Source organism: Rhinatrema bivittatum, chromosome 3, assembly GCF_901001135.1.
Source record: "Rhinatrema bivittatum chromosome 3, aRhiBiv1.1, whole genome shotgun sequence".
Taxonomy (NCBI): Eukaryota; Metazoa; Chordata; class Amphibia; order Gymnophiona; family Rhinatrematidae; genus Rhinatrema; species Rhinatrema bivittatum.
Window position 1 is genome coordinate 339,436,303 of NC_042617.1, and position 18,277 is coordinate 339,454,579.

The 18,277-nt window shown below is 42.9% G+C and overlaps 1 protein-coding gene across 8 annotated transcripts in view; it reads left to right on the top strand.

The window, feature by feature from the left end:
- ASCC3 (activating signal cointegrator 1 complex subunit 3) overlaps positions 1–18,277 on the top strand; it is a 1,498,074-nt gene that overhangs the window by 1,341,412 nt on the left and 138,385 nt on the right. The gene's annotated exons all lie outside the window — the stretch shown is intronic.

The window sequence follows — 18,277 nt, forward strand, 5'->3', positions numbered from 1 at the left end:
ACATCTAACTGTTTAAATGTTTCTCCCACTGTCCGGTTAAATTTCATGTAGATAGATTTAATCAGACATAATGAGTGAGCATGCCTGGGGTATTTAAAATGTATGGGTTTGATGAAAAATCTGAGCATTAAAACCATGCACTAAAAATCACCATTCACCATAGATCCTTTTCTTGAGTAGTGACTCACAATGTGGAAACTTGTATTGTGTAGCTATAATTTGGGTTCCTCTTCCCTAAGACGGTAACTTTGATACAGCCATGCGGGCACACATGTACGCACATGTGCTGGCTCTTGCCAAAGGACGCAGCCGTATTATAACATACGCGCGTATTTGCACTCATGATGTAAAATCGACTGTTCGTGCATATATGTACACCCAGTTTTATATGGACACATGCAAATGCCGCCTCTACCGTGTAAGTGGAGGGATTTTAGTAGATGTGTGCTGATGCAATGACCAGTTCATTTCCTGTTCGCCTAGGTAAAAGATAGGACTTCCTAGTTTCCCCAAATTAATTAGCCTCCCTTTTACTCTGTTAGCCCCTACCCCTAAAACCCCGCTAACCTCTTAAGTTTTTTTGTTTCAGGACTTGCACAAAAATAACACAAGTAAAGTTGCGTGGTAGGGGACCCTGGTTCTTGCTTACTTGTGCACGTAAATACTTACACGCAGATTTCATTGAGAAATCTAGGAATTCTATCGCCCTGCCCAGACCACACCCATGCCACATCCCTTTTTCACAAAATATTTTTGTGTGTGTACTGGGAGATAAACACGTACTCGCGCATGTTCCCTCCGAGGCCGCTCCGAAATCGGAGCGGCCTCGGAGGGAACTTTCTTTTGCCCTCCCCTCACCTTCCCCTCCCTTCCCCTACCTAACCCACCCGCCCGGCCCTGTCTAAACCCCCCTTACCTTTGTCGGGGGATTTACGCCTCCCGGAGGGAGACGTAAATCCCCGCGCGCCAGCGGGCCGCTAGCGCGCCGGGACGCGACCTGGGGGCGGGTCCGGAGGGCGCGGCCACGCCCCCGGGCCCGCCCCCGGAACACTCCCGACACGCCCCGAAAACGCCACGCGGTTCGGGCCCGCCCCCCTCAGAAAACCCCGGGACTTACGCGAGTCCCGGGGCTCTGCACGCGCCGGTAGGCCTATGTAAAATAGGCTCACCGGCGCGCAGGGCCCTGCTCGCCTAAATCCGCCCGGATTTGGGCGGATTTAGGCGAGCAGGGCTCTTAAAATCCGCCCCACTGGGAATAACTTTGTGAAAATCTAGGTACACTACTCAAACTGTCTCACCTTTATCCACATGTTTATTCACGCCGTCGAAAAAAATGTAGCATATTGGTAAGGCAAGAGTTCCCTTGGCTAAATCTATGTCGGCTTTGTCCCATTAAATTATGATTATCTATATGTTCAGTAATTTTGTTCTTTAAAATAGTTTTGAGGACAGAGTCCTGTTAAAGTAGACTCTGTCCTTGAAAGCTCATGCTTTAATAAATTGGTTAGTCTATAAGGTACCAACCAATTCCAGTCTTTTATGCATGTATATGTATTTATTTATTTATTTATTTAAACAATTTTTATATACCGTTTTTTTTACTGGGGGGTAGTCAAAATGGTTTACATAATGAACATACTTATAACAAATTAAGATGATAAATACAGACAGCGATAATCAAAGTAGATTAGGAAGTAAGTTAGAATAAAACATGAAGATAGACAACATAATTAAAATCCACAGAAAGAAAATTAATATCCACTGAGTGTAAAAAGCTTGTAATTAATATTAAAACATGTCTATAGCCTGATGAGCTAGTCAACGAAGGTGAGAGTTGAGTTGTCATTTGTTACTAGGGAATGCCTTTTCAAAAAGATAGGTTTTCAAGTTCCTTTTGAATTCTTTCTTACTGAAGGAGTTTCTAATACTGTCTGGGACTGAATTCCAGAGTAATGGTCCAGCGACCGAAAAAGCTCTCCTTCTGGTAATCTCTAAACTTGCCGTCTTGATGGTAGGTATTTCTAAAATATTTTTATTGGCTGATCAAGGCTTCTGGCTGGTTTATAAATGCGTAGCTGTGAGCTAAGCCATGAGGTGAAGTCATCATTCAGTAAATTATAGATCAGTGAAAGTGTTTTGTATTTTATTCTGGCTTCTATAGGTAACCAGTATAGGGAATAGAGAATTGGGGAGATATGTTCTTTGCGGGAGATTCTTGTGAGAACTCATGCTGTGGCATTCTGGATCAGTTGAAGTGGGTGGAGGGTGTTTTGTTGGAGACCAATAAACAGTGCATTGCAATAATCCAGGCTGCTGAAAATTAAAGATTGAAGAATTGTTCTGAAATCATTGAAATGTAGAATCGGTTGAAGTCTTTTCAACAAGTGCAATTTATAAAAATAATTTTTTACCAGAGTGGATGTGTGATTGTTTATGGAAAGGGGGAAGTCGATAATTATTCCGAGGTTACGCACTTTATTAGTGATTGCAAGGGGAGTGCCGTTTAGGTCAAGAGTGGGAGGAGGACCATTGTTCGAGTTGGGAATGGATGACAGATTATTTCGGTTTTGGAAGTATTGAGTTTTAGGCGGTTATGTGAGAGCCAGGCTTTTATTGTATTTATGTATAGGGTGACAAGTGAGAGAGTATAGGACCATGAAGTTGAATAGGGGATGTAGAACTGTATGTCATCCGCGTATATTTTAAATTGGATGTTTAAGCTGTCCAGTAAGTGGCATAACTGTAGGAGATAGATACTGAAAAGAATAGGGGAGAGTGACGATCCTTTGGGCACACCAGAGGAGACAGAGTAGAGTTCGGACAAGAAGACCCCTATATGAATTTGGCACTGTCGGTTAGTGAGGAAAGAGTGGAACCATTTATAAACTATCTTTGAGATACCTATTGCTTTTAGTCTGGATAACAGTATAGTGTGATCCAGAGTGTCAAAAGCCAGTGAGATGTCCAGTAAGATTAAGATGTACTCTTGGTTGGAGTCAAAGCCTCTTAGGATGGTATCCAAGGAGGACAGGAGCAATGTCTCAGTGCTATGGTTTTTTCTAGAGCAAGAGCATGTAAAATACTATTGTAGTGATTTTCAGAAGCTGTTTACCTGCAGTGAACTTAATGCAGATAAAACGTATTGACAATTCAATGGCATATATTGTAGCAAATTTCAAAATCACACTTACATATGTAAAGTGCATTTACACGTGTAAAACCCAGTTTTAAGCTGTAAATGCTTTTGGAAATCAGGTCCTTAGATTGTAAGCCCTCTTGGGATAGGGAAATACGTACAGTACCTAATTATAATCCTCTCCACCTTGACCATGGCCATGGAATCGCAGCCAATCTAGGAGTCCCTTTTTGTTTGTTTTTGCAACAGTTTTGGGGTTTTTTTTCGCAATTGTATTTTTTATGGAGTTTGTTACTTGCTTTTCTGATAGGATAATCGCAGCATTGAGCCACTGACATATGGCTGTATTGCATCTTATTACTATCTGAAAGGCAGAATATAAATAAAATAAATAAATACATTTGAATATGTTATGATCACTATTGTCAAGTGAACCCAACACAGTTACCTGTTGCACCAAATCATGTGTTCCACTAAGGATTAGGTTTGAAATATCTCCCCCTCTTGTTGGTTTTTGTAACAGCTGCTCCATGAAGCTATCATTTGTCATCTAAAATAAATAAATGCTCCTTAGCATGTCCTGATATGACATTTACCCAATTAATACTGATGTAATTAAAATTGCCCATTATTACTGTATTGATTTGTTAGCTTCCCTAATTTTTGTTACATTTTACATAAGATCGTAAGTTTTGCAATGCTGGGTCAAACTAAAGGTCTACCAAGCCCAGCATCCTGTTTCCAATAGTGGCCAATCCAGGTCACAAGTACCTGGCAGGATGCCTGAGTTCAGTAGATTCCATGGTCCTTATCCAAGGGCCAAGGAGTGGATTTCCACAAGTACACCTTAATAATAGTTTATGGATTTCTTTTCCCAGGAACTTGTACAAATCTTTTTTAAACCCAGCTACACTAACAGCTTTCCCCATCCTCCAGCAGTGAAGTCCGCAGTTTAATTGTGCATTGAATAAAAAAGTATTTTATTCTATTTGTCTTAAACATATCACTTAGTAACTTCATGGCATGTCCACTAGTCTTTGTACTTTTTGAAAGGGTAAACAATGCATTCGCTTTTATCTGCACCAGTCCACTCATTATTTTATAAACCTCTCATGTCTCTTTTCTAAGCTGAAGAGCCTTACCCTTTTTAGCCTTTCCTCATAGGGGAATCATTGCAACCCCTTTATCATTTTGGTCACCCTTCTCTGAACCTTTTCCAATTCCTCTATATCTTTTTTGAGATGCAGTGACCAGAACTACACACAGTACTCAAGGTGCAGTCATACCATGGAACATTACAGAGCCATTATGATATTCTCTGTTTTATTCTCCATTCCTTTTCTAATAATTCCTAGCATTCTATTTGCTTTCTTGGCTGCCACCGCACACTGGGCAAAGGATTTCAACATATCCACAATGATGCATAGATCTTTTTCCGGGGCGATGAATGCCAATGTGGAACCTTGCATCATTTAGCTATGGTTTGCATTCCTCTTCCCCAGGGGTGGGCAATTCCAGTCCTCGAGGGCCACAAACCTGTCGAGGTTTTAGGATATCCTAATGATGAATATGCATGACATAGATTTGCATACAACTGAGGCAGAGTGCATGCAAATCTCTCTCATGCATATTCATTAGGGATATCCTGAAAACCAGACTGGTTTGTGGCCCTCGAGGACCGGAAGTGCCCACCCCTGCTGTGCCCTATGTGCATCACTTTCACTTGTCCACAATAAATGCTGTCTGCCATTTAGATGCCCAGTCTCCCCAGTCTTGCAAGGTCCTCTTGCAGTTTCTCTCAATCCTCTTGTGATTTAACAACTTTAAATTTTGTATCATCAGCAAATTTGACCATCTCACTCTTTATTCTCATCTCTGTGTCATTTACAAATCTGTTAAACAGCAGTGGTCCCAGCACAGATTCTTGGGGTACTCCAATTCACCTTTCTCCAATAAGAAAATTGAATATTTTGCTCTACTCTTTTTCTTTTAACCAGTTCTCAATTCACAATACAATATTGCCTCCTATCCCATTACTTTTTAATTTCCTTAAAAGTCTCTCATGAGATACTTTGTCAAATTCTTTCTGAAAGTCAAGATAGAGAAACATGGGGTAACCTGCATGGCATGGCAGATATTACCATAAGAAGCTTGCTGGGCAAACTAGATGGACCATTTGGTTCTTTTCTACCATCATTTCTATGTTCTCTGTTACTATATCAACTTGCTGTTAGGGCTTCGGAAGTGGACCCCTGTTCCAAGGTAGGGTTAGTGCTGCCAAAGAGGGGGTAAACCCTCTCTGGTCCCTACCGTCGGAGGGCAAGGCTTGAACGTTCACTCGTCGAGTAAAGACTTCGCCCTGGAAGCTCGCGGTTCCCCCAGGAGGAGCCCGTAGGAACCCGGCCACTGGGACTTAGGAGACTCCCTCAAGACTGAAGATAGGTCTGGATGCAGGCGCCTCCTGCAGGTCGTAGGTTCCAGACGGCTGGCGCCTCCAGCAGGTCGAGTCAGTCCAGGAGTAGAAGATGAAGAGTAGTTGAATGCCGTTCTGAGGGTCGAAGCCAGAAGAAGAGTCCACAGCCAGTCCAATGCAATCCAGGAGAAGGGTCCACAGCCAGTCCAATGCAATCCAGGAGAAGGGTCTGCAGCCAGTCCAAGATCAAACCGAGAGAAGAACGAAAGCCAGTCCAGAGGTCAGGAGCCAAGAATCAGTCCAACGAGGAAGGAGAACAGAAGCGGGACGAGGATCAGGAACGGAGATCAGGAACACCAGTACAGGATCCAGGACTGGAACCTCAATACCAAGGTAAGGTCTGAGGAGCAGACTTTGCCTTAAATACCTGGAAAGGAGGAAGCAGCTTCAGGAGGGAGCCACGACATTTCCTGTCGTGGCCTCTTTAAATCTATTCTTCAGCCGCGCACGCAGCTCTAAGCAGCCAGGAAGTGGGAGGAGTCAGCTCAGCCCCGCTGGGCTCCGCGGCCGGCCTGGGCAGCGGCCAAGGCCGCGAGAAGAACATCGAAGGAGGCTCCCTGCTCCTGCAGGAGCCTCCGGGTCCACCCGATGTCGCGGGTGAGTACCTGGTCCCGGCTGCGGACCGCCGCAGCCGGCAGCCATGATGGTCGGCCCCGGTCGCGGCTTGCCACAGCCAGCGGCCATAACACTTGCTCACCTTTATTCACATATTTATTGTGATATAATATATACCTTCATATCTCAGTGTCCCAGTGTCCTTCCAGGTCTCTGAGATGCCAATTATGTTTACTTTTTCATTCACTGCTATACATTCTATGTCTCCCATCTTATTTTTTAGATTTCTAGCATAAGTATACACACATTTCAGTGTTTTTTGTGTGTATTATCAACCTGCTTTTCAGCTGACAGAGGTAATTTGGAATCTTTCTGCTCTGTCTACTCTTATAGGCACTTGGGCTCCCTTAGCATTTATTGCAACCTCTCTTTCGGGATGTCCTAACTTCCCTGTTTTGTTAGTATCCTTCAGATATACATCATTCCAAACCATGCACTTCTGAGCAACTATTGGCATTCCCCCATCATCTAGTTTAAAAGCTGCTCTATCTACTTTTTAAAGATTAGTGCCAGTGGCCTGGTTCCACTCTGGTTAAGGTGGAGTTCATCCCAAACAAATAGGCTCACACTTCCCCAGAATGTTCCCCAGTTCCTAACAATCCTAAAACCCTCTTCTAGGCATTATCATTTTATCCACGCATTGAGACTCTGGAGCGTGCCCTGCCTCTGGGGTTCTGCACGTGGAACAGGAAGCATTTCTGAGAATGCAACCCTGGAGGTTCTGGATTTTAATTTCTTTCCTAAGAGCTTAAATTTAGACTCCAAAACCTCCCTCCTGCACCTTTCTGTGTCATTGGCACCCACATGTACAACGATAGCTGGCTCTTCCCCAGATAAAAGAACGATAGTAGTTCGTGAAGCCCAAGAAGCGGCGCAGTGCCTTCAGGCCTGTAAGTTGGGGCCAATCCCGGATACTTTATAATTTTTTGGAGTCCATCTGAAACCCGTTTTTAGAAACAATATAACCCAGAAAGGGTACAGACTCCTTATGGAACTCGCACTTCTCTAGTTTTGCGTATGTGATACTCCCGCAGGCGTCTTAAAACCTTCTTGACGTCCTCTTGATGTGTCTGTAGATCTTGAGAGAAGATCAAAATATCATCAAGATATACTACTATGCATTGGTATAGTAAGTTCCATAAAATGTCGTTCATCATATTTTGAAAGACTGCAGGTGCGTTACTTAATCCGAAGGGCATGACGAGATATTCGAAGTGTCCATCGTGGGTGTTAAAAGTAGTCTTCCATTCATCTCCTTCACAAATACACACCAAGTTGTAGGCTCCTTTGAGATCCAGTTTAGAGAGTATCTTGGCTTCTTGGAGCCTGTCAAATAGTTCAGAAACCAAGGGCAGGGGATACCAGTCCTTGATGGTAATTTCATTCAGACCCCTGAGATCAATGCAGGGGCGTAAGGTGCCATCTTTTTTTCCCACAAAAAAAGAAGCCTGCACCAGCAGAGGATTTGGAAGGTCTGATGAATCCTTTTTGAAGGTTCTCTTGTATATAGGCAGACATGGCCTTAGTCTCAGTTGCAGAAAGAGGATAAACTCTTCCCTTGGGAGGCTCTGAATTGGGTTTCAGGTTTATAGCACAGTCAAAACTCTGAATGGTGGAAGTACATCTGCTGCTTGTTTAGAGAAGACATCCTGGAAGGAGGCGTATTGTGGAGGTAGGCCAGGTAACGATGGCGTAGTGGGCATGCATATTGGCGGCAAGGCTTCCACGAGACACCAACCATGACAGCCAGGTCCCCACTGGGATAATTCCAGCGTGGCCCAATCAAACTGTGACATATGATCTTGTAGCCAAGGCAGTCCAAGTACCACTGGATGCATGGCCTTTTCCAATACGAGGAAGGAAATGGATTCAGAGTGTAAAGCTCCAATGCGCAGACCAATGGCCTGGGTAATCAATGATGCTTCTCCAGGAAGTGGTTCCCCATGGATGGAATACAATAGCAATGGCTTAGCTGTTGGTGTGGTGGGAATCCATAGATGTTCTACTAAGTGTTTTAAGATGAAATTTCCTCCGGCTCCGGAGTCAATGAGAGCGAGGGTCTGAAATTCTAGGCTTCCGCAGAGAAGTGAGACTGGTAGAGATAATGGAGGAGTTGGAGAGGTGAGGCCTAGGAGAAGTCCTCCTGCAGATCCTAGGCCTGTCAGTTTCCCGGACAGATGGGACAAGTTTGGACGTCGTGGTCTGATTGGCCACAGTACATGCATAACCCCATGCATTTGCGAAAACGTCTTTCCTTGGAAGTTAAATGACTTCAGCCTAGTTGCATAGGCTCATCCTCTTCTAAGGGAGCAGTTGGTAGGCTTCAGGCAATAGACACAGGTTTAGGACGGTTAACCCCCGAGGCGGACTTCCGAGGACTCTTAACTTCTTGAGTTCGGTCTCGAATACGGTGGGCAATTTTCCCAGCCAGTTCCATAAGATTCTCAAGGGTATCAGGCAGATCACGAGCCACCAGTTCGTCCTTTAAGTGAGAGTTGAGGCCCTCCATGAAGATGGCACGTAGACATCCAGTGTCCCAAAGTAGTTTGAATGCTAAAGTCTTGAATTCGATCACATAGTCTGTAAGCGGCTTATTACCTTGCTGGAGATTAAGCAGAGCAGATCCAGCGATGGTCTGGCGAGTCGGGTTATCGAAGAGAGACTTGAAAAGTTTCAGAAATCCTGGTAGGTCATTCAGGATAGGATCTTCACATTCCCATAATGATGAAGCTCAAGCCAAGGCCCCTCCTTCCAGTAGAGATAGGATGTAGGTGGTCTTGGAAGCTTCTGTGGGAAAGAGGGTAGGCTGTAAAGAAAAATGCATACTGCATTGTTTAACAAACCCTCTACACATCCGTGCTTCGCCCATGAAGCAGGTGGGTGTGGATAATGGTACGGTGGTCTTAACGGTCACCACTGGAGACAGCAATTCTTTCACTGGAGTTGCTGAGGTATTCAGTTGAGCATGCAACTGATTGAAGGCAATAGCCAGGCTTTCCAGAGACTTCTGTTGCTCAGTGATCCACTGGGCTAGGCCAAGAATGACCTGCAAGGCCGTGAGCTGAGACGAGTCCATGGAGTTAGCAATCTGTTGGGTTTGTGGCATAGTGTGGACTCTTGGTCGCAGTGGTGATGATTCCTCCCACTGAGAGGGGCCCTGTGGGGAACCACAGCGATAGGCTAGGTTCAGAGAGCAGACACTTAGGTGAAAAGCTTTATTGTACTGCTGTAGATAGATGATGCTTGCACAGCAACGGATAGCACTGTAGTCCAGCGATATTCCAATAAGCTCAGATAGTCTCAGCTGTAGATGGTCTCACCCGGATGTAGCAAGGTTGGTAGTTTTCCGCAGAGCGGGATAAGCCGAACCTGAAGGGTAGAAAAGGAGAGCTGGAGCATAGAGGTACTCACAGAGAGGCAGTGTAGGAATCCTCCTTAGTAGCAAGTGAAGGAGGGTACCTGAGGTCGTGGTGTAGAATACCCTGAGCTGATAAGGCCCTCGAGGAGAGAGTGCCTAGAAGCACTGAGTGATCCTGAAAAGGAAAGTAGATAAGACCCCCGAGGAGCGGTTGCCTTAGGTTAGGTAGTAGACCTCCGAAGGGTAGATAGAAGCAAGAGGCTCCCAAGGAGCGGGTGCCCAGAGCTTCTGCAGGAGCGAGGAATCCAAGCGAGCAGCTTAGAAGCATTCAGAATAGCAAAACCGAAGTCCTTGCTAACTCATTGAATTGGAGCGAAGCGAAGGCTTAAATACCCGGAGGTATAAAAACCGTTTGATACTAAATACCCGGAGGTACTGACATCATGCGGTGGGGACGCCCCCGAGGTTCCCGCCATGACGTGTTGATAAGTGTAGGCAGCATGCGCGCACGCGCCCTAGGAGGCCATAGGAAGGAGCATGGCGGACGGGGACGCCCATGCTGTGTTGGAGACGCCGAGGGTTTCGATTCTCAGCACTGGAGGCAGCCATCTTACCCATGGCAGAGGAGAAAGGTAGAAAAGAGGTGAGGCAGAGCGGTCGCAGCTGTCTGAGACCGACGGACGCAACAGATACATGCTTAGTGCAAGAAGATAAACTATCACCTGGAGGGCAGGTCCTTGCCTCAGGACCAGTTCCTGCTACAACAAGGTGATGGTTTCCTGGCAGGTGTCCTTGCTCCTCCAAAGCAGCACAAGGGCTGCTAAATTGAAGTTGGGACTGCTCTGTTATGTCCCTAAAGGTCTCTTCTATATACTTCTATGTCTGCCTCAGCTGCTAGAGGTCTGTCACTCTGGCCTTCAGACATCAAACTCTTCCTCTGAGAGTCAGGAACTCTTTGCACCAGGCGCATATATACAATCCCTCACCAACAAGCATTCAGTGCAAAAGACTGGACACAATCATAGTAGCTAAATGGAAATGCTTCTCTTCACCTTCTGTTAAGGAATAGGTGAGTAGCAGAAATGTATGGAATAATATAAATGAAATTTAAGACAGCAAAGGTATGTGAATGTTTGAAATGCATGCAGATTTGGTCACCAATTTCACAATGGTTTTCCTTCATAAAAGAAAGAGATCTAGGCATCATAGTGAATAACACATTGAAATCATCGGTTCAGTGTGCTGTGGCAGTCAAAAAAGCAAACAGAATGTTGGGAATTATTAGAAAGGGAATGGTGAATAAAACGGAAAATGTCATAATTCCTCTGTATCGCTCCATGGCGAGACCGCACCTTGAATACTGTGTACAATTCTGGTCGCTGCATCTTAAAAAAGATATAGTTGTGATGGAGAAGGTACAGAGAAGGGTGACAAAAATGATAAAGGGTATAGAACAGCTCCCCTATGAGGAAAGACTAAAGAGGTTAGACTTTTCAGCTTGGAGAAGAGACGGCTGAGGGGGGATATGAGAGAGGTGTTTAAAATCATGAGAGGTCTAGAACGGGTAGATGTGAATCGGTTATTTACTCTTTTGGATAATGGAAAGACTAGGGAACACTCCATGAAGTTAGCATGTGGCACATTTAAAACTAATCGGAGAAAGTTATGTTTCCGTCAACGCACAATTAAACTCTGGAATTTGTTGCCAGAGGATGTGGTTAGTGCAGTTAGTGTAGCTGTGTTTAAAAAAGGAATGGATAAGTTCTTGGAGGAGAAGTCCATTAACTGCTATTAATTAAGTTGACTTAGAAAATAGCCACTGCTATTACTAGCATCAGTTGCATGGGATAGACTTATTAGTTTTTGGGTACTTGCGAGGTTCTTATGGCCTGGATTGGCCACTGTTGGAAACAGGATGCTGGGCTTGATGGACCCTTGGTCTGACCCAGTATGGCATGTTCTTATGTTCTTAAAATAATGATACATTTTAATACTGGTTCTAGTATGTGGTGTTGCCTCCATGCCACCAGAGGGCGAGAAGGGGTTTCATGATTTGTCTTTTGCTCACCTTTCATTATGGCTGTTTTTCTTATTACTGTTGAAAAACAATAAAAATATAAGTAAAAAATCCAAAGAATAAATGTATTAAATCAGTTTTTGGTGTACCAAACCATAGTTGTTTGGGTTACAGAATGCTTGGGAGAAAAATAGATTTTTGTTTTGTATTTTAAGAGCAGTTTAATCTTCCTAGTTTGGTCATGGTCCAGACATGTGTCCCCTTTAAGGCTGAGCATAATGTATGCCATACTGTGTTAGACTAAAGGTCCATCAAGCACAACATCCTCTCTCCGATAGTGACCAATCCAGGTCATAAGTACTCTGCAGGATCCCAAAGAATAGATCCAATCCTTCCTGCTCATATCCAGGTATGAGCAGTAGTTTTCCCATATCTTCATGACTAACAATAGTTTATGGACTTTTTATCCAAAAACTCATCTTAACCCGTTTTTTAACCAGCTGTACTAACTGCTTTCCCCACATCCTCTGAGAACAAATTTATCATTTTGATTGTGCACTGAGTGAAAAAATACATTTTCTGCTTTGTTTTAAATGTGCTATCTATTAACTTAATGGAGTGTCCCCTAGTTCTAGTATTATTTAAAAGGTTAAATAACCATTCCTTGTTTATCCATGCCACGCTGTTCAGGATTTTATATACCTCTGTCTTATCTCTTCTCAACCATCTCTTCTTCAGGTTGAGGAGTTCTAACCTGTTTAGCCTTTCCTCATAGCAAAGTTGTTCCATCCCCTCTATCATTTTTGTTGCCCTTCTCTGCACCTTTTCTGGTCCCACTGTATCTTTTCTGAGATGGGGTTTCCAGAACAGTACACAAGGTGCATTCATACCATGGATCAATATAAAGGCATTATGATATCCCATGTTTTCCATTCTTTCTAGCATTCCATTTGCTTGAGTTCCGATGGGTTGTTAACCCCATGATAGTGTACATGTTCTGAATCTCATCCAAAACACCAAGAAGAGACCATTCTCTGCTCATGGATCAGATCTTACATTTGATCTTGGCAGAGAAGCAGTCTAGCTGCATTAACCCTTCAGAATCTATCTGTGTTTAAACATGCCATTGAGCGCTCTAAAATCTGATAAATTTATTGTCCGATAGCAAAGGGTGGAACACTATATTTTACATACCAAGACTATGTATTTAGCAGGCAATCTTCACGCCCACCAGCCAAGTGGACTAAAAATATTGCAAATTGTTTATACTGATAAACTTATGTATCCATTGTATATATTTTTTCAGTGTATCAATATGGAAAGATACGTTGTGCAAAAGGACTTGTGATTTGAGTAGTCTGTGACCTTATCACCCTTAGCTTCTCTTACTTTCATGCAGATGTTAATATTCATAATTGCTGATTAAGTTATTATTCTTGCTGTCCTCATTAAAGGTGTAAAAGGAACATTTTTAGCAATCTGATGCCCTGTGAAAGGATTAAGCGCTTTAACAGAATTTTTGCCAAGTTGTTTTTTTTTTCTTTTCAAAACCTTGTGAATTAATGAGCTTCTTAATTAAGGCAGTCGTTTCACACCTCTATTGTTAACCAATGACATTCCATCTGCCTTCCTCTATTGATGTTCCTCGTCCACTTACTGAGGCGTTCAGCAGTTTTGGCAACAGGGAATTACATGGCATGGGGTAAGTATCCTAATTAGATATAAGTGAAGGTCCTTAGGGAAATATATATTTAAAAAGTAATCTGAAGAAGCTGACAATGATGGTGGCATTGAAAGCTGAAACCTTATGTGAAAAAATAATGTTGGTCTTAAAAATATATATATATGATTTTATTTTAAATGTCAGAAGGCAAATGATATATTTGATGTGTGAATTCTACTTTAAATTTAGAAATGCATATTCTGATCATGGCTAGGTGGGCTTTTATAAAATTGCATTCAGTGCAACAGTTTCATTCATTTTTGGAGCAACAAGTCCGAGTGATCTCAGCTAAATGATTGTAATGCCCTTTTTGTGGGTTTATTAGCAAAATTCATTTTTTAATCTTCAGCTCATACAGATAATGGTAACCAGAGTTGTGCTGGGTAAATTTATGTAGGGATAGAGTTACTCCCTCCCTTCAGTCTTTGCATTGGTTAACAATAGCCTCAGACTTCATCCTTTGACTATGCCATTTCATGTCCTGAGGGGAAATAGTCCGATTTAACTGGTAGAGATGCTTAATTGGAATAAGCCAATAAGATCTACCCAAAAGATCTACCTATTGAGTATTCCATCAATTCAGGTGCTTCACCAGGCAGCCCTTGCGGTGGGGGTGTTTTCAATTGCTGTTCTGGTTTGTTTCCATTGAATTGAGGCTCTCTGTGGTTTCTCTGTGTGGTTAATTTCATTTGTTTTAATTGCTGGGCTGGAGGTGCACTGGTATAGGATTGAAGATTGCTTTTATAATGTGTTTTTACTGGGGACAATCAGGGCGGGTACTAACTTTTTTGCTGCCCTGTGCGAACAATTACTGTGCTGTCCATTCCTGGTTCAGTCTCTGTCCCGGGCTCCCCTCCCCCCACCCCCCTCAAAAAAAAAAAAAAAGCCCAGATCCCTCCAGCGATACAAACTCTAAAAACTGACACCTACCCCAACCCCCGTGTCTTCACCCCCTGCCCCAGAATCCATGGCAATGCAAGGATATTAGATGCTCTAGGCGAATCTTATAGCCTTGCATAATGCAACCCCAGCCCACTCCACACAAACAGTTAAGAGTTCTGCATTTATAACAACATGTTACATGAAAAATATCAAAGTACAGTATTCTAAGATAAAATATTTTTTATATTATATTTCCATGCACTGCTGTGATGCCAACCAGAAATCCCTAAAAAAAAAAAAACCACTTGGAACCCATATGGTATTAGGCCTGTTGTGTGTGGGCTTGATCCTCTGAAAGCCCTAAAACACTAATACACTTTCTATTAGGAGAATACCTCACCTCATTCACACATGCTCCCGGCTCTGCCAGTTTACCGTATTGCGTTTCTATGATTTCTTCAAATGTATTGCGTTGTTCCAAATGTAAACCGGAGTGAAGGCATCTAGCTAAACTTCGGTATATAAAAACGATTAAATAAATAAACAGACCCTCACTATATACAGAATACAGCAGCCATAAATTAGAAATATAAACGTGACAAAACCTGAACTGGAAATCACAAGAAGCCAGACTCTCTATGCAGTGTAACAATAGAAAACCAGAGCCATCACCATTCCCCAAAAAACAAACAAAATCAAGAAATATAAATCTTAATCATAACAGTACAAACATACTAATAATAATTCAAAAACAGATGACAAATAAAAGATCAAATAATTAGAAACTCAAGCAATAAAATATTTATAAACAGCAGACATATCAAATAACACTTGAAAAATACAACTAAAAAGGATTTTAAAAATTCATGCTCTCCATACCTGTTAACTTTTAATTTCTAGTCATCCTGAGATTGTCATGGATTAGTGGGAGTGAAATGCACAGACTTAATCCTTTCTTTCTTATATACTGTATATACACACACAAACTCACACACACACGCTGTGGCCTCAGGTGTTTCCAGGTCTTCTTTGGTTGGGATCTGCCATCAGCCCTGGCTCTCCTCTTCATTTCACCTGCTGGCAGATTGGGATCCACCTGCAATTCCATTCTCTCTCTCACACACGCACAACACAGGCAAGCTCCCATTAACACTCACACCCCCAAGCAGGCTCCCATTCACACACCCTCACCCACTCAAATTCCAGGCAGGCTCCCCATTCACATACACCCACCCAAATCCCAGGCAGGCTCCCATTCACACACACTCACCCAACCCAGGCAGTTTCCATTCTTATACACATGTCCCCACCCATCCCAGGAAGGCTCACACACACACACACAAACATCCCTGGTAGTCTCACATTTACAGATTTGTATTCACACACACCCATCCATCCCAGGAAGGCTTCCATTCACATATTACTCACCCATCCCAGGCAGGCTGCCATAAACAAAACACCCAGCCCAGACAGGCTTCCAGTCACACACACATATATATATGCATCCATTTGACCTTTACTTGCCACCTTTCCTGCAACCGATTCTCTATCATAAAATTTAAAAGTGTTTTTCTACTTTCTCATCCTCAATTTTGATTTTGGCCATTTTTATTGTTTCTGAATCATTCAGAATGTCAGTCTCACAAATTGGATCAAACAAACCCCCAAGAAAATTCATCTTGTGTCTTTTCCCCAAGGAGGCAGGGCCCATGGGGCTTCTTATTTTTCTTCCACTGCTGCTGCTGCATGGAGATGTATCTCTTTTTCATTGGGGAGAGCAGCCATTCTGCGGCTCCTCCTGCATGCCGGCATATACTTCCTCTATGCTCATCTTCTGCATCGTGTGATGATCATAAAGGAAGTGCTAGCACCGCGAGTGTTGAATACCGTGACACTAACACATGAGAAACTGCAGGACGGGCTTCCTTTTGTGCGCTGGGATGTGGCATGCTGGCCTCCTGCTTCTTCTGCTGATGGAGGGATGTGCCCAGTGATGGGCAGGAGTTGGCACCAGGAAGAAAGGAGTATATCTGGCATCCATGCAGTCAGTTCTTCTCCTGAAGAGATAATTATCAAGAGGGAGAGACAGAAGTCTGCGCTGTGAGGAAATAGAGAGATAGACAGCTGTTCTTGTTATATAGCCAAGCTACATATAAAATCCCAACAAGGTATAGAGGAGCCAAGAGATGAGACTTCCTTTCCAGAGATATCAGGCCCAAGAACACATGGATGAATCACCCTCCTTAGAGACTGAGTTCAGTAATCTAAACTTTGCCAAGAGAGTATATTAACAGAGGAGGGAGAAGGTTTATTTCCTTGCCTTTTGCCCCCAAATTCAGTATCTCATCTTAATCGTTCAGCCAAAATCAAGCATAAACCCTTGCTGGAAAAGAAAAACTGGTGGATTGTGATGTTTCTGTAAGAGTCTGAAACCAGACTCGCTTTATGTTTAATACTAAATAAACCATTTGGAGAAGCTCCCAGAAGAGAGAGAGAGACTTGTCACATACTGCAGTGCGCATCCATTTGGTTTGTCATCTAGCCAGCTCCACCATCAAGAGGGACTTCTTCATTTTCTTGATTGTTTTTTTTTTCACACAGTTTTGTGTTTGGGACAGGGTACACTATTGACAAACTGATGACATTGGGGTGGATCTGTTTCCACCCCAATCTCTACTTTTTTTTTTTTTTGAGTACTCGGGGGTAAAGACAATTTTAGAAAGCTGTGTACTTCACTGCCTCCTCGCCCGCCCCCCCCCCCCCCCCCTTTCTCTTTAGTGTTCCTTTTTTTTTTTTTTTACTTTACTATCCATATGAGTATGTTGGTTGCACTAGCTAATAGGCCATACCCAGTGTTATTTTTTCATTGCTTGATTTAAAAAAAGATAACTACAAGTTTATAGTATTCTTCACTACTGTACTTTCCAATTTAATATTCTGATTGGATTTACTGTCTACTTATACAATACTAGTAAAGGATTAAGAACTGTTTTATTCTGGTATGATGATTTTATCTGGTCTGTGGTGCCACAAATGAGAGGTTGTTTGGGAAGGCCACAGAATTGTGGTATCAGGGTGACCGGACCCTATCTCATCCCCCACTCAAGCTATGAACCCGAAGATAAATCATATTAATGAATATAATTTCTCACCCCAAGCATAAGGGTAATCATAGTCCCGACCAAGGATGAGGCCACATCAAGATGGACAGAATAGTCATTCTAATACTGAAGCTAAACTTTATTTCTTAAAAGAAGATAGCTGTTATGCAAGTACAAACAGAGTATATAACAAAGGATCATTAAATATAGTGAACATGTTCAGTATGTCATCTTCTTAACTCTTTGTTGTTCTCATTATCCTTCAGGTCATATCCCTATGCCAAGCTGACAGTATTCCTTCCCCGTCTCATCTCTTTCTCTTTCTGTATGAAATGCTACTGAGCAGCATCAAACTGCATAATTCTTAAGAGTGGATTCTGGTATTGTCTGATGAGTTCATATAGGAGGGAAAAAGTATGCAAATACGAATGTATATTTTGGGGATAGGGAATTTACCCTGGATCTCTCTGATGTTCACTGCCAGCTATTGCACAGAGTCTCAGCACTTTATACCAGAGATTCCTCTTTAACTCATTTGAGGTATAGGTTTTTGAGTGTCGGGGCTACACCAGTCAGTAGTATTTTCCTTATGTGATATTTCTACCTAGGTGCAGTAGGAGGAGGGTTTTGATAATTTGTTATTCCTTCCATTGATATCACCCCACCTTCTTGGAGGATAGATTTATTGGGGTATAAAGTCTTATGGAGAATGCCCAGTGCTTCAGAGGGTTAGTGGGAGGGAGATAGAGCTGAAACCTTTCCCAGGAGGGAGGATTGAACAGCAAGGGAGGGACCAGCTACATTTGTAAATACAGGCATGTGTAAAGGTTCCTTCCTATGTGTGGGGACTCCGCGGAACTTGATCCATAATGGCATTTATAAGCCTGTGAGGTTTTTTTTTGGGGGGGGGGGGTTTGGGGGGGGGCTGGATACAAGAACAAAATATAAAGTATACCAATAATGAAACACAAG